The sequence below is a fragment of the Solanum dulcamara genome, chromosome 9 (assembly GCF_947179165.1).
Source record: "Solanum dulcamara chromosome 9, daSolDulc1.2, whole genome shotgun sequence".
Classification (NCBI taxonomy): domain Eukaryota; kingdom Viridiplantae; phylum Streptophyta; class Magnoliopsida; order Solanales; family Solanaceae; genus Solanum; species Solanum dulcamara.
In genome coordinates, this window is record NC_077245.1 from 53,885,606 (window position 1) to 53,904,073 (window position 18,468).

Here is an 18,468-nt window from a genome sequence, read left to right on the forward strand (position 1 = left end):
TGGGGCAGTGATTTATTGCGTGATTCAATGGATAGAGTTCGCTTGATTTAGGAGACTCTATACTACCCAGAGTAGGCAGAAAAGTTATGCTGATCAGAGGGTTCAACCTTTGGAGTTTGTTGTTGGTGATTGAGTATTTTTGCATGTGTCGACCATGAGTGGAGTGATATGATTCAAGAGGAGTGGTAAGCTTATCCCCAGGATTATCGTCCCTATTGAAATCTTGGGGTGCATAGGAGGGGTAGCATATGAGTTAGCCTTTCCCCCAGCTCATTTGGTTGTTCACCCTCTATTTCATATTTCCATGCTATATTTGTATGTTCCAAATGAGTCTCATGTGCTTCAGTGGGATTCAGTTCATCTTAATGAGTCCTTGTCTTTTGAGGAGGAGCCTGTGGCTATTTTAGACAGATAGGTTAGGAAGTTGAGGTCTAAGGAGATTATGCCTGTGAAGGTCCATTGAAGACATCATCCAGTTGAGGACGCTACTTGAGAGATTAAGAGGGACATGTGAACCCGATATCCTCATATTTTTGAGCCTTTAAGTATCTTTCCCTGTTTTAACTTTTGAGGACAAAATTTCTTTTAGTAGTTGATTCTATAATAATCTCCAATGTCATTTCTGTGCTTTTTTTGTGATTTTACCATTTTACCTCTCCTTGTAACTTCATTATAGCCCTTGTATAGTGTTGGGATGGATAGTATGCTTCTCGAGGTGGTTGGGTGAGTTTGGTGCATGTTTTTCTCTTCTTGGAGGCTTTAGTTAAAAAGGTTAACTTTGGTAAACATTTGGAGATTCAGTATTCTTATGGAAATTCTGACAATTCCATCTGCTCTGGAGTGTCCATTTTGGTCTAGAACAAAGGTTGAATCAGGTTTTGGTGCTTTCATTTTGAGTTTGTATGATTTTTCATTTTAGCTATAAAGTTTTGGCCAAGTTTGACCTCAGTCAATATTTTGGCTAAACACACTTGGATGGAAATTTGATAGCACGGTTATCTCCGAGACATGAGTTTGATCTGCAACGACATTTGGTTCAATTCCCAAGGTGCTCAAAATGAGTTTTTGGCCTTTAAGGCATTTATGTGTTTTGTTTAAAAAGTGTTGACTTTGGTCAATATTTTAGCAAGACCACATGCATCTAGTAATTTTGTTGATTATGTTGATTCTAGAATGTCGATTCTAATAGGGTGGGGTTTCAAATGGGTTTCAATCCCCCGACAAGGGATTCTCCATCCTTAAGAAGTTGATGATGTTCAGCTTCTTTCTTCTCCACGATCACGGGCCCTTGGCCTCATTTGCGAAGGTCTGACTAGTTGTTCTCTGTGATCGTGGGGGGACTTCTGCGTTCGTGGAGGGTAATGGGATTGTTCTCCACATTAGCATGACGAACTCTGCATTCATGGAGTTCACTAGGTCAGTGCTCCATGTTTGCGCGCTATCTTCCACATTCGCGGAAGTTAAATTAGATGACCTCCGTATTCACAAAGCTAGCCTCCTTGTTCTTGGAGGCCAAATCGTCTGGTACCAGTGAGCTTTTTAGCTCATTTTCAGCATGTCAAGTCCCATTTCCAACTTAAATAAAGTTTGATTTTGAGATCTTTACTTTGCCAAATTCAGAGATTCTTGGTGCATTACATTGGAATTTCTTGCGGGGACGTTTAGGGAACTTTGATCCTCCAAATATCTTGTAAGTGTTTCTTAATTTTACCTAATTCTTCAATTCATTACCTCTTAGGCCCCTAATCTTGGTAGGAATGATTAAGGCCCTTCTAGTGCTCCGATTATGCCCATTTTTGGGGTACAAGTTCCTTGATCTATTTAAGAACTTATGACGGAGTTGATTTTTAAATTTTGTTAATAGGATCCAATGTCAATTTTTGACCTGATTTTGATTCTGAATTTAATTATTGTAATATGGGTATCGGTAGCTTCATTTTGATGTGTTCTTCGATAATTTGATAGAGTGTCATCATTCGAAGGATGCGTGAAAGGAAAAACTCCAAAATAGAGGTTTGAGTGCAGTTTCAACCTTGAGATAGGTTACAGTTTCTCTGTTTTAGACTTGGCTCGGTTAGAATGAATGTATTATGAGTAGTATCGAATTCTTAGGTTGACATTTTAGGTATTGTTAGTTCCTATATCATATTAGAAGTTTCATGGACATCGATTGTTATCTAGTATAGCTATTAGCTTTTGAATCCTTAGTTTAGGTGAATTCTTATTTGCTTAGCCTAGTATCCTTAGAATTGGCTCTTAGGTGGTATGAGACTTAAGGTACCGCATGGTTTCCTTAGTTGGTTATCTTTGTTCTCTTGGTGTACTTTGCGAGTTTATATTCTTGTTCCCTTCTTTACTTTAATGAAATATTGGGCATGAGGGCGTGCTATTGGGACGTTGGATTCCAGGTTATTAATTTCAATACCCTTGGTAGGGATTCCCCTGGTTCTATGTGATATGTGATTATATGATATGTTACTTCCGGGGATTGTTTTATTATTGGGTAAAACTAGAAATTTCCTTTAAAATGAATGAGTTATTGAAAAGATTGGAGTTTTGGTTAATGGAGAAAATTTAATATAATGTGAAATTTCTCAATCTTGCTTTCTACGGCTTTTCTTGCTATTGATAAGCTTGAGGTATCATATCGGGTGGCCTCTTTTGATTTATTTCAGGCTACATTGCTACTTTCACTGATGATGAGCTCGAGATGTGATTCTAGCAGCCTGTGGACATATTCTGGGTTATTTGCTTGATATTTATGAGCTTGAGGATTAATCTGGGCTTTTCGTGATTTTTTTCGAGATTATAGTCATATTATTACTAGGTAATATATACTTTGTTTTCCATACATTGTGATTTGTGGTAATTAATCTGGCCACATGTTGTTGAGATGTTTTGGTCTCTGTATATTTTTCCCGTACCTGATTCACCCGTGGTTGTAGTTTATGATTCATTTCATTGTTGTTAATATCATCGTGCCACTTATTGTATATTTATTCTTTCTAAGATCAGTTGGCCTATGATGCCTACTGGGTACCCCATGTTTGGCATTCACATTGTACTTCTACAACCTTTTGATGCAGTTCTCACTTTGAGCCACCCCCAGCGTGCGCTTGATCATTCATAACTGTGACAGATCTAGATAGTGGTGAGCTCCTGGCATTCAATGAGTTGTTGCTCTCCTTCTTTTGTATTTTGGACAGTCAGTTTTGTATTGTATATATATTTATTTCATCCTTTTGTACTTAGTAGCTCCTATATAGGTGACTCCATATTCAGAGATTTGTCTTGTGTCAGACTTTTATTTTGCTCACTTTCGGGTTATTTTGTATATTTTGTATCGTATTTGTACATATATACCACAACTCAATTTTTGTTGTTATATTATTTCTTCTCCTATTTATTCAGCTTAGTATTATTATTTATTAATTAATTAAATGTTGACTTCCGTAAATTTTGGGTTTGGTTTGGCATGCCTACTCAAGGGTTATAGTAGGTTCCATCATGGTCCGAGTTTGGATCGTGATACTTTTTCTTGTCTTTAAAAAATTATATTTTTCATTTTGAGACAGTTTCTCACTAACGGATTTCGTATACCCTTTGTCTACAATTTCCCAAAATCATAGGAGTCAAGAATGACTTTCATTCGTAGACGCCATTTTTTATAATTTTCTTTTATGAAGCGGGGATTCTACAAGGATAGTGGACTATTATTTGTCATGAATCTGATACCACATTGTTGGTAAAATAATAATCCTACCCAAAAATAATAGCCAAGTTAAATAGCAATAATAAGAGAGTAACAATAATACCAAATATTTTAACAAAATAAAAATTTAATACTCAAAAGCAGTAATTAATACTACTAATTATAATTTGATAGTGTCAAGAGACTACCACACTTTCTAAATAAATAGCACTATGTTATTTCATACAACTCACAATAATTTTATCCAACCACTATTTTTTACAGACTATAGAAAATAGTGTGTTGATTATCTCTATTTTTGGTGTGTTCTTATAATTGTGCGGAGCTCTCAATTTATAGGAATGAAAATGCCATTTTTTTCTTTATTGTATTAATTAGTCAGTTGCCAATTTTCAATAGAGCAGATCTATTTTTTTTTGAAAATCTTGCCCATTTATTGAAATTATCAAACAAAATATGGTGCATTTTTCTTCCTCCTTTTTGAAAACCATTTCCACCTTTTGAAATTTTAAAACTAAACGCAATGCAATGAAATTGTAAAACAAAATGTGATCCACTTTACACAATTTAACTCAACTCTTCTCAACTCATAACTTTTCTTTGAAATAGTTTTGCTCCTCAACTTAGTGAATGCGTAAATATAGCTTTAAATTCTCAACTCGGTCTCAAGATACATATTTAAAGGCATTATTATCAAATTCAGTTAGACTCAATAATAATCATGCTCAAAATCAGTAAATGACAAACTTCTCAAACTCAAACTCATGCTCAAACTCTTTCACCTTTCAAGACATGAAATATATCATTCTTTTATCTTAAAATAATGCATAAAAGTATGCAATGTAAATACTCAATTAGGGATAATGTAAATATAATCATGAATGAAAATTTAAGAACTCACATCATCGGAATTATCATAATAATGTTAAATATATAGAGAACTTAATAAGAGATCATATAAGAGATTCAAAAAGTCAATTTAACGGGATTGAAACTCAAACTCAATACTGACTAAATAAAGATGTAGGGCACAAGGATGAACTGGGTCCAATGTTGTGATTAGACTTACAAACCTGGAATGACGATTATTTAAGCGGAACTCAAAGAACTTTATTGAAATGCTTGAACCCTAGCTTATCTCCTTTTCAATCCTTGATCTCAAAATATTCTAAGTGTTAATGAGAGAAAAGCCTCATTGGGTACTGATAAGGGATATATTTTAGTCCCAAAACATAAGGTTTATGTCTTTGAATAGCTAGAAAAAGATAATTTTACCCCTTATTAAAACTGACTTTGGCCGTCTACGGATCCTTCTACAGACTATAGAAAATTGATCGTAGGTCCAAGATCTAAATTTGTAGTCCACTGGTTCCTGACTTTATGGGTCTACGACCATACCTCTATCGGTTAGAGACCTTAAGACTGGTCGTACGTCATACTCGTAAGATCTATACTAAGGGATTGGGGCTTGGAGACTATACACCATTCTAAAATATGTAGGACTTGCTATGTGTCATAGGACCTTCTCTTGGGACTCAGTAAATATGTCAGTATCTACTAGAATATGACATAGGGTTTACAAATTGCCCCTATAGGTCATAGAAAGTCTGACGGGTCGTAACTCGACTCGTAGGAGTGGTTCTCAACAACTCAAATTTTGGCCAAGTATTGGGAGATCCACGAGCCCCTACTATGGATCTTAGAAGTGCCTATGAACCATAGGGTGAAACTCGTACAACCAAAAGATAAAGGTCTCAATTCTTTTCTCATGGATTATTAGACACATGTAAGTTAGATTATTTTCGGGGTATTAAAATATCACTCCCTTGGGATCATTCATCCTTGAATGATGAACGAGCTAAGAATTTACTCAATTCATGAATGTTATGCAAAACTCACAAAACTCAAACTTAAGAATAACTACTCAAATACTAGAATAACTACTCATGAATTCAGACTATCTCTCAAATATACAACCTAACATAATCCTTTGTTGAATTTGTAGTCTTAACAGGCAAGAAGTAGTTGATTCGGTCATCCAATCCATAATAACCAAATCGAGTCATGTTGTTTCTAACATCGTGGTAATCCTGCAATGAAGTACATATTGATCATCTCCCCTTTTCACTTTGGCAACTCTATATTTTGAGCTACACTACCAAGTCTATAATGCACAACTTTGACTTGTTGATAATTTGGGCACTTGAAAATAAAATCCACTATGTATCTCTACATGCCATTCCACCAATAGACTCTTCTCAAGTCATGGTACATTTTGGTTGAACCTTGATTAATGGAATGCTTGGAGCTATAGTCATCTACTATGATTCTATCATGAAGAACATCAACACTCAAAACACACAATCTGCCTTGATACCTCAAAATACTATCTCCTTCTTTGAAAGAATTCATCATTTTTTTCTTGTGAGAGTCTTCCTTTAACTGAGCTAAAATAGGGTCTTGGTCTTGCATTTTCTTCACTTCCATAACAAGTGAAGACTCAACCCTGTTCTGAACTATGACATTACCATCATCTAAGTCCACAAGAAGAACTCATAAACATGCAAGTATGCACTTCCTTAGCCAATTCCTTCTTCTCCTCCTCCACATGAGCAGTACTTCCCATGGATAACCTGCTAAGAGCATCAACAACAATATTAGCTTTACTTGGATGGTAAATGCTCATGTCATAGTCCTTAAGAAACTCAAGCCATCTCCTTTACCTCAGGTTCAACACTTTCTAACTAAACACATATTTTAGGTTCTTGTGGTCAGTAATCACATCTATATGCATGCAATAAAGATAATGACGCCAAATCTTTAGAGCAAATACTAATGCTGCAACTCTAGATCATGAGTCGAATAATTTCTTTTGTAAATTTTAACTTGTTTGGAAGCATAATCTATAACTTTACCTCTCTGCATTAACACAAAACCCAATCCAACTATGGATGCATCACAATAAATAACAAAACCATTTGTTCCCTATAAGACCCAGAAGTTGGAATTCAGGAAAACATTGCAGAAAACTACTGGTGTAGGTTCCTACGAGTCAACATATAAGTCGTAGTAAGTATTACGACTTGTAGGAATGATAGGAAAATTTTAGTTTTGAGATGAGTCAAGTGACGATCCGTAGAAAGTTTGACGATTCATAGAAAGGACACGTAGGAAGGGTCCTTTGAAATGAAAAATTCACTAAGTGTTAACCTACCCTACGAGTGGTTCCTACAAACTATAGAAGTTCCTACTATTTATAGGAAGGACTCATAGGAATGGTTCAGAGACTCAAGTATTCAAGTTTTTGGAAATATTACAGAATGAGGGGTATCTACAACTCGTAACTCCTTTGACAAGACGTAGACCCAAGTCATAGTTCCTAAGTATAAATTCCAGTGGCTAATGTTTTGTGAAAATGAGTTCTACAACTAGATTTGACGACCCATAACAACTCCTACGACTCGTAGAAAGTGATTTGTAGGTCCCTCTGGCCAGTTATTAATAAAGGGCATATTGGTCTTTTCATATTATTTTAGCTATGTATATGGAGCTTTTTGGGGTATGATAAAAATTCTATAACTATGTAGGTCCTTCAAATTATAACCATTCCCTCTTATTTTCTCAAAATCACTCTAGGACTCCAAGGATTCTCTCCCAAAAATGTTCTTCTTCTTCATCAAGCTAGGATTATAGGGTTCCAAGCTTTCTTTTAAAATTTCAAGTTGATCTTCATCGAGGTATGTAGGACTTCATCCATGGTTACCTTTTACCCATGGAATCCCAAGGTTTTCTCTCCAAATCTCCTTATGATTTCTTATTCAAAAAACCCTAATTTCATAATTTATATTTGGTCTTATTAATTATGATATATCTCAATGTTATTAGCTTAATTATGCATAATTTACATCAGATTGCATGCTTTTAAGATAAATTTCAATGACTCATGCTATATGCTAGTTTTCAAGTATTATTTATGGATTATGATCATGATTTCCAAGTTATATTCAATAAAAGCTTCATGAATGATTTCCAAGGTTATGAATTTCTCATGAAAAGTTTTGAGTGATGTTCAATAATTTTTCAAGAAAGATAAATGAAAGGATGACTTAAGATCCTTATTGAGGAATATGACATAAGACCCTAATGATGTTTTATGAAAATAAATTTATAATGATGGAAGTACTACACCTACATTACAAGATTCACATAATAACGAGCTATTCTTATGAACAAGTTTCTATGAAATATGATTATGAAAAATTTATAGTCTATGACAAGCATGATTTATCACCTTTAGTAGCACGGTAATTAGGACTTAGATTGACTACTTACTCCTCTAGAAGAGTGATAGAGGCCTTTGTAAGATTTCAAGGGTATTCCGAGTGAAAATATTACCACCCAACATAAGCTTTTGATGATGGACTTAGAGATTAAGAGGAATAGGAGAAAGAAGACCCTTTATGATTGACCGCGGATTAGATAGGGGGATTAACTCCCTCCTTTTCTCGAGAGATAGGAGAGAAGTGGAATAGTCTAGGGTCCTGAAGTAGTAGCGGGGATGTGAACAATATGTGGGACATAACAGCTGGTTGCATTAGAAAAGCAGCTATTAAGGTTCTTGGGGTATTGAGAGAAATCTTTGGTGGTCGTCAAGGAGATTGGTGGTGGAATGGAGAAGTACAAGAAAAAGTGAAAGACAATAAAGTTACCTATACGGAGTGGAAGGAATGCGTGGATGAGGAGGAGAAGAATAGGCTTAAATATATCTAAAGGAAGACAAAGAAAGAAGCGAAGTCGGTGGTCACCAATGCTAAGACCGCAGCTTTTGAACGCCTGTATGTTGAGTTAAGGGGAAAAGGTGGGGTTAAGAGATTGTATAGGCTTGGTAAAATGAGAGAGATAAAATCATGTGATCTGGATCTAGTAAAGTGCATCAAGGACAAAGAAGGTGAAGTGTTAGTGGATGAAACCTCTATCAAGCAAAGGTGGCAAGCTTACTTCCACAGACTCCTAAATGAAAAAAGAGATAGAGACATTGTACTGGTGATTTGGCGTACTCTCATAGTCTTTGAGACTTTGGGTACTGCACGTGTTTTAAGGTTAAGGAGGTTAGACGTGTTTTTAGAAGGATAAGGAGGGGGAGAGCGACCAGGCCCGATGAGATTTTAAAAGACTTTTGGAAGAGCAATGACAAGACCGGTTTGGAGTAGTTGACTAAGTTGTTTAATGTCATTTTAAGGACTGCTAAGATGCCTGATGAATGGAGGTAGAGTACTATGGTTCCATTGTACAATAACAAGGGGGATATCTAAAACTATAATAATTACAGGGGTATCAAACTACTAAGAGACACTATGAAGATTTGGGGGAGAGTGGTGGAGATGAGAGTGAGGAGAGGAGTGTCAATTTTAGAGAAACAGTTTGGATTCATGCTGGGGTGGTCAACTACTAAAGCAATCCATCTTATATGATGACTGGTGGAGAAATTTAGAGAAAGAAAAAGGGATCTCCATATAGTTTTCATTGACCTTGAAAAGGCTTATAATAAAGTTTTGAGGGATGTTCTCTGGAGGTGTCTGGAGGCTAAAGGTGTCTCGATGGTGTATATTAGGGAGATAAAGGACATGTATGCTGGAGCCAAGAATTGGGTTAGGATGGTGGGAGTGACTCAGAGCATTTTCTTGTTGAGGTGGGACTACATCAGGGATCTGTACTGAGCCCTTTTCTTTTTACCTTAGTGATGGATGAGCTGACACAGTCTATTCAAAAGGAGGTTCCATGGTGTATGCTATTTTTAGATGATATAGTATTGATTTATGAGACTTGGGATGGAGTTAATGATAGGTTAGAGGTTTAGAGATAAACGCTGGAGTCCAAACTGTTCAGATTGAGCAGTCCCAAAATAGAATACTTGGAGTCCAAATTTAGTGTTGCGATGGATAAAAAGGGCAAGGAAGTGAGACTTTCCACCCTACCTATACCCAAGATAAAAAGCTTTAAATATCTTGGATCTATTATCAGAGTAGTGGGGATATCGATGATGATGTCAAGCACCGCATTGGTGCAGCATGGATGAAATGGACCCTAACCTCTAGAGTCCTGTGTGATAATAAAGTACCACCTAAATTTAAAGGTATGTTCTACAAAATGGTAGTTAGACCGGTGTTGTTATATGGAGTGGAGTGTTGGCCAGTAAAGAACTCTCATGTTCAGAAGATGCACATTAAGGAGATGAGGATGTTGAGATGGATGTGTGGACACACTAGGAGTGATAAGGTCAGGAATGAGGTTGGGAGAAGGTGGGAGTGGTATCTATGGTCGACAAGATAAGAGAAGTGAGACTAAGATGGTTTGGGCCTTTATAGAGAAGGGGTGTCGACGCCCCAGTTAGGAGGTGCAAGCGATTGGATTTGGGGATTGTGCAAAAGGGTAGAGGTAGACCAAAAAAGTATTGGAGCGAGGTAATTAGACAAGATATGGCACTAATCCATTTCACTGAAGACATGACCTTAGATAGAAAAGAGTGGAGATTGCGGAGTAGGATAGAAGTCTAGTAGGGATAGAATGGTGTCTTGTCGTGTATCGGTTTAGGGTGGTCGTAGGTTTAGGCATGACTTTATAGTTGTGTTGCTATTTCCTTTGATTATCGCAGAACTTTTCTATAATTATAGCTATAGTTATTGTTCGTGTCTTGTAAATTTTGCATTGCCTTTTATTTTTATTTATATTTATTTATTTATATTTTTTTCTTTGCATTATGCTGTATAGATTGTTTTTCTCTCATACTTGGAACTGTGAATTTTGATCTGAAAATCTTTTGGAAACAACCTCTCTACCTCCATGAGATAGTGGTAAGGTTCGCGTACATCCTCCCCTCTCCAAACCCCACTTGTGGGATTTTACTAGGTATGTTTTCTTTGTTTGTTGTTGACAAGCATACTTTAAGATTATCATATGATATGTATTCCATGGAATGATTTACTTACCACCGAGAGGACTTTGAGATGGGGGCTCGACCTATGCCCTAGTAGCAACCTCTAGTCCTTTACACTAGGTTGCCACCATAGGATTTCCAATATGGACTAGCTAGTGGATATACATATAACACATGATTATGATAGTGTTGGACAGAGTTGTCATGACTCAAGCTTAGGGCCTAGATGTGATACGGTGAATGAAGCGCCCGTAGAAATCTCACCCAAGAGTCTTAGAATTCATCAAGTAATCCATCGGCAATGATAATCAACAACCGAAAATATAAAGGAGATAATCAGGACTAAAGGACTTCATATTATATAAGAATCAAACTCAATATATCGTCACTTACTATATCCAATGATACCTTCTACATTATAAGACTTGGCGGGGGCTAAGACATGTCCTTAGCTCACCCTCAAGATTTAATCAACGATACTAAAATGAAACTCAATGTCTAAACATAATATAAGTTAGAAAAGGGTATGAGTATTGTTCTCGGATCATGGGAACTCACCACTAGTAGTAGCCATTGATTATCAATCTAGCCATAAGGAGGACAGTGTGGGGAAACGCCTGTTCCTATATAGTAAAATAATGGAGGCAAAAGTATGCATTAATACTTTGAATGTACTAAGTATGTGAGCATGCTAAAATGAAGGAAATCAAGTCATATATATAAAAAATATGCATAAGTTAATGCATGCATGAGAAACATCATAATTAAACCTTTAAACCATTAATTTGTGGGAAAGTGACAGTAATCGACATTTAAGACCATGCGAGATTTTACATGAAATTCAATGACTCTTGCATCGAGATAGGAGAGACTACCTTGTTGGGGTAGTACTCCATCAACTTTAACTTTAATGGCTAATCGTGGATCCACTAGCCAAAATATTGTTGACAAGGGCCCCTTTGGTGGAACATAGTTAATATAACATGAGACTTTACTTAAGAACCCCTTTAGTCGAGTCCCCATCTATATGCTACATTCGGTGCAGGGTCAAATTCCATGGAATATATTTAAACATCATCATATCATAATATATAACTTTGACTTAAAAACAAAAACATCATTCGATGGAATAACTCATTAAAACATTTCATTTGATTCAATGCAAGAATTGTCCTTTCACATTGACACCTTAGTTCGGCTAAGAAGCCCTTTCAGCAATAAATCATTTCATAAAGACTCTATTTACATAAGAATTTACTTCATATCATCCATTTGGAGTCAAACTTCATTTCAAGTTTACTTAACTCATCAGGAAAACTAGGTGGGTTCTCTTCATAAAACCTTTAAATGCATTTTGAAGAATTATTGTATGCATGAGAGTGATGAAATTCATCAATTTAGAACATCTTAAAAAACCCACCATTCATACTCAAAACCTCTTTTAAGCCTTCATAGAGGCACATTATTAAACCATTCAACTCATGCAATTGAGAGTCAAAATACATCAATATAGGTATATAAACATCAAATATATCACAGGCTATGCATTTAAACTCATTATATGAAAGCCCATAAGAATTCATCATAAGAAAGTTGGAATATCAAATTGGAAATTTATTTGGACTCTATGGGTCGAAAGACCCATGGATGAAAGGCTCACATACCTTGTAGCAGACAAAACCCAAAAGAAAACTTAGGGAAGAATTGTGATTTGAATGCCTTGAATTGAAATCCCTAGTCTTGCCTTGAGGTTCTTGAGAGAGTTTGGGAAGAGAGAATTTGAGAGTCTTAAGTCTTAAGTATGAAGAATGAGGTCTTGGAAGGGTTTAGGTTCTTTAGATGGAAGAATTCAACCTCCGAAATAACACCATTTTGAATTAAAATACAGGAAATGACTAAAATATCCTTTTAAAAAATTGGTAGGAAAGGACTTCACGGGGACCCTTAAAGGTCCATAGTGGGGTCCTGTGATGAGGGACTTGGAAAAACTCGAAAAAGGGCCTGCATGGTAGTCTCTAAAGTTTCACTACGGGACATCTTCTCTGTCTATGAAGATAACTATAGGCCGTGAAATATGGCCATGGTGCAGGTCTGCAAGTGGACCTACAGAGTGTCCACCATGAGGACTCACCACGTTCCGTGGAGAGTTCCACAACCTTTGGTGGGCGTCCGTGGACCCTGCCTTAAGAAAATTCCTTAGGGTCCTGGGGAAGGGCTTCACGGCCTGTGGTTCTGACCATAGTCTGTGGTCTTCCATCGTGGTTTATCTCCTATCGTTTATGTTACATCCCATACTCTGGAGATCGAAATGTCTCTTAAGGTTCTTAGTAGCTACTATGTGAGCCGGATAATCTACAACGCCATTAAACAACTCCAAGGAAGGGAGAATGTGATACCCCATAGTAGGGAAGGTTGGAAGTAGGATTATGAGGAGTTGGAAGAAGTTGGAGGCCAAGTAAGGAGTCGTAGGAATCGACTTACCTACGTAATATAATAACTTATAAGTCCTACACACTTAAGCTACTTGAGTACACGTCGAGCTTAAGTAGCAAGGAGTGCATAGGCTCTAGAAGTAAGATGAGATTACGAGCTCACAAAAGAGAAATAAGAAAAAGGCGTGCCTACTCAAAGCAAGTAGGTGATGCAGCATCTTGGGGTGGACTCCACTGCCACATGGCAGCATGTGATTGGCCGAACAAGTTGAGGTGACACCCTAGGAGGCTGCCACATGTCACCCTAGGGGGATGCCACATGGCACCTTCTAAAGAGGTGTATATATATGTATTATGTGACTCTTAACCCTTTTATTATCGAAAAATCAGCCAAGAACATAGAGATAAAAACGTAAAGAAAGAAAAGAACAAGGTAGCCATGGTCTTGAGAAACTAAGATAAGTCTCCAATGTTTCTCCACGAATTAATTATCTAAGGTATTCCTCGGACACGTGGAGGTGTATATATGTGTATTAGGATGAATAGTGAGTAGTTACTTCAGCCTTACACTTGGAAACTTGAGATAAAATTGAAAGAACAAAGAGAGAAAACGTTAAGAGATAGTTAACAAACCCATTTTTAAATAGGACTATTATTAGTAATATTAGTATAATGTTTTGTGTACAGCTTCGTTTCGAGTGGTTCGATATGTTTTAGAAAGGTATTTCATAGTTCTATAACTTTAATTGAGACTTTAAAATCCATTTTTGCTTTTATCATCTCCAAAAAAGGTGATGAAGTATAGAGGAGGTACTGCCCAGATTTTGGTTTTGGACATCTTACATGGACTACTGTTGGTATTTTGGGCATATATGTTTTTAAAGAATTGATGTAGGGGTGATTCAAAATTGTATGAGACCCTAAGACACATGTCTATAACTTTCATGGAGTACATAAAGCTGTTTCCCTCAATTACCCCTTCGAAATGAAGCGACAATGCAAGATAGTAAGCTGTCTAGAATTCACGTTTTGATAGTTTGGAGTGAGTTGTTTGGGGTTTGTATTGTGTAATGTTGGTGTGAATTTCTTGTATATATGTTGCAGGTTATTGTTGTTGGTTGGCTGTAGTTATTAAAGGTGTGATTGGAAATTCGGATAGGGCATATTATAGGGGAGGTGCTGCCCGATTTCCGTTAACTCTTTAACTATTTAAGGAACTAGTCGAGAAGACAAGTGAGGAAATGAGTTCTGTGAATACTCATGTATAATTAAAGGTGCTAAACAGTCAATGGTTGCTGATATTCGTATTTATTTTGTATTGAATTGGTTCAAAGGACGATGAGATGAACGGGATAAAGAGTAACTCATAAGAGGTATGTGAAGCTTCTCTTGGTAAGTTTTTGGTATAGGTATGTAAAGCCTATCTTTTCTCTTTATTTTGGCATGTCTTAGATGTAAGCAGTATATGATATGAGCTTTGGGGGTAATTCCATTCCCAGGTTCTGAATATGACTTCAGGACCATCACTCACTTTTAAATGTTAAACTTTAAAGTAGTAAGCTACTATCTTCAAGTCTTCGATAGGTTAAATAGTAACTGGAGGTATAGACCTCTATCCTTAAGGGCTCCACGAGGACAGATGTCGAGATCCTATAAGCTGTTTGGAAACATTTTGACACATGTCTATGGTTCCTGACGCTCCATACAGTCCTCCGTGACACCTAGCAGGTACTTCAATTACTTCCAAGTGACGGTTCACTTGATGACTTCATTGAGTCTTAGATAATGATTTAAATTGTGTTTTGTTTCTCACTACTCTATTCGTACATACTGTAACATTTCTTTCATCGACCTCAGGGTTGGGAATAGTAATCGTGCACAATTCCATTGCATTGTTTATCGCACCCTCACTAGAGGGCCGGGTACGTATGTATATATATGATGATGTGTTGTAAAAAGGAGGTGATGGTACTATATATATGATTCACCGGATCCCTGATAGGGCCGGCTATATTGAAAATTTGAGCATGCATGATTTTACTTTTCCAGGTATAGGTTTCTGATTTGGTATTTTATCCTCTACTTCTCTATTTCAGATATGCCTCTAGTCGTATTGTGTTATGTTTTACATACTCAGTACATATGTCATACTGACCCCCCTTTTCTCGGAAGGGCTACATTTTATGCCCGCAGGTACAGGTACAGTTTTTGGGAGTCCGTCATCTTAGGATCCCACTCAGCTTAGTTGGAAGAGGCTCCATTATATCGGAGCCTAGTTTTTGGCATTGGCTGTTGATGTATCGTATTGTTTTGTTATTTAGGGGTACGATAGGGGCCCTGTCCCACCATATGTTGTCATTGATATTGTTACAGGTCTGAAGACATGTATATGTGGGTTGTGTATATTAGTTTGATTCAGCTAGGTATACATGATGTATGTTATATGTTATTATGGTATGGCAGCCTTATCGGTTTGTATGCCCTTTCATGTTACGATACAAACGAAAAGGGCTACAGGTTTTTGAAAATGTTATTGCCCAATGGGGCTCTGTTATATGATATTGTTTTATTTATAGTTCAATTTGACCACAACTGATAGTTAGGTATACGGGGGGTCCAAGTTGGACCTCAATTGTGGCCTATGGGGTTGGATCGTGACAGAAGTAGTATCAGAGCAGTTCGTCCTTGGAGTGTCTGCAGACCGTATCTAGTAGAGTCTTGGTTATCGATGTGTTGCGCACCACATCCATAAACAGGAAGCTATAGGACATTTAGGATGTTACCTTTCTTTCACATCTGATATCGTGCTATAGATTTGAGTCATAGGACAATTCCTTATACTAACCTTGGATCTTAACAGAAGGATGACACCAACAGAAGGAAGTAATTGATGACATGGAGAGTTACGAAGCACACAGGTAAGTAAAGGCCCGAGAGATATCTGTTGGGTAAGGTATTGATATATGATTGAAATGTAAAGTCAAAAAAAAACTGAAAGGAAAAGTAGACAGGAAGTGCAACAGATGCAGTTCGGAGTTGGACATACGAGGTAAGTCCATTATTTTTATACTATTGTTGATATTGAAAGACCTATATGACTGCGATATGAGGTGATATTAAAAGCCCTGTATGGTTGTGATATGATATGAATATATATATGTGTTGGCCCTGTGAGGCATTATTGGTATTTTCTGCGTGCAGGTTGTGGGATAGTATGATTCGTAGAGGAAACTCTACCAAGCTTTTCCTAGAATAAGGAAAAGGGAATAAAACATAGCTTTATAACATATCTTGGAAATTGATATTGAGTACCCATATTATGCTAAATTAAAGTTATAAGGGGTACTCTTCATGTCATAAATAAGGGACACTTTTTTTACTCGGGGAAGTTTATTACGAAAAAACAAAAGTCTGTCTGAGCAGTACAGTTTAGACCACAGTATCTCCAGCCATAATTATGCTGTAGAAAAAAAGGAGAAGCTCAGGTTGAAAGGTAAGATGTCCAGTAATTGAGCTTCACTCTTTTTGAAAGTACCAAGCCCCCAACTCCTAATTCTAAATTAGATGAGTTGTTCAACTCAAGGATAAACTGGGAATGAGATCAGGTAGGTCATGTATTAAAAGAAGTACTGTGATGTTTCAGAGATTCTGGTTTCTTCCAACAATGGTTGGAAAATGGTTTATGATAATAGTTTATAGTCCTCCACCTACTAATTGGTGAAAGAGCTTCGAAAAAAAGCACCACAAAGAGATGTTAGGAACTAAATATGAGTACGAACAAAAAGGGGGATATGTAAGTATGAATTGAATGGGGTGATACAATTATACAGGGATAAAGTAGGACCACTAGTAAGGCGCACCTAGTATACGTTGACTAAGTTAAAAGCCTGTGTTGAGTATACAGTAAGAGTATGGAGCTTAATATATAAAGAAATGATGCGTGTACACAACATGGCCCCAAAAATAGTGGAACCCTTAAGGGACGAAGATGGCAAACTTAAGGAATAATTGGTGTAACCTACATTCACCCCAAGGAATAAAAGGCGCAACTTCCCTTCATCTCAAGAAACAAAGGATGTATGTTGGGAAAGCCACTACTCCAAGAGAACATGGGACAATGAATGCCGTAATACAAATATTGCCTAGTTAAAAGAATATTTAGAATGCCTACAAATGTATATTAACTTTTTATAAAGACAAGTAGAATGTGGCCTCAGATGAGTTGTTCTATGGGTCCCATTACTCAAGTACAGATTAATAGATGAGGTGTCGCATTATGTATGAAAAGGGTTCTCGACATTTCATAATTTAGCCAAGGTTCCATACCTGGATAATCAGGTTGGCAAAAAAATAATGCATAAAGATGGGGATATGATACAGTACCAAGTACATTGGGGAAGGAGACTGGACGAAATTGAGACTGGACATAGAGCAAGGTATAAACGGATAAAGGTATAAGTACCCTCTAAAGGGGGAAGCAAGTTAGTAAACTGCAAAGGGTAAGATAAAGGCAATTGATGTGGCAACATGTTCGAGATGGATTCTTAAACTTCAATAAGATCCTTTGTTGAACCAAGTTAGAAGGATCTGGAAGTCGTCAATAATTGGATAGAAGTTAGAATGTTATGCAACATAGTGTTAAGAAGTTTCCAGCAAGACCTGGAATAACATAACTCTAGAAGGTGGGTACGTATAAAAGCAAAAGAATATAACAATGAAAGGATATCAAATAACTCAAGGGACACTACAAAATATAATGACAGCATGCTAGACCAAAAGCCAAAATGCTAGCTATAAAGTTGGTCACAAATGATGTTATGATAGATATATAACCAAGGACAAAAGAATAAAAAGCCTCTTATGGTAGGAAATGATAAGAACATAGAGTGAATAGGAGAAAGGAAAGAAGTGCGACAAGGTGAGACTTAGCGAGATGACGCTAGGGTATTTCTCAGGTTAAGTTGAGCACCTTCTCACAGTTTCATAAAGGTAAAGGAATACACCAGATAACAACAATAAAGTATTACCAGCTGGGGTAAGGAAAGTGTAAACTGGTTTAACTAAGACGGGCAGAACTAGATGGTTACTACAGGAAGGCGAGCTCATATGCCAAACTTCTTTGGGACTATACCAACTAAGGATAGACGGAACTCAAAGTGGCTCTAAAGGTCACTATATGAATGAACTCTAGCGCTACTCAGTAGCCAACCCCAATAAATAGGTGCGTACAAAAAAGGGTGAATACAATAGAAGGAGTTAAACCAAAATGACCAAAAAGGGACATGGTCGTAGTGGAACTAAAGATCTACCCCTATACTGGTTGCAAGATAACAGAGGAAAGGGCAAGGCAACACATAAAGACTAGTGAGATGACGCTAAGATAAATCTTA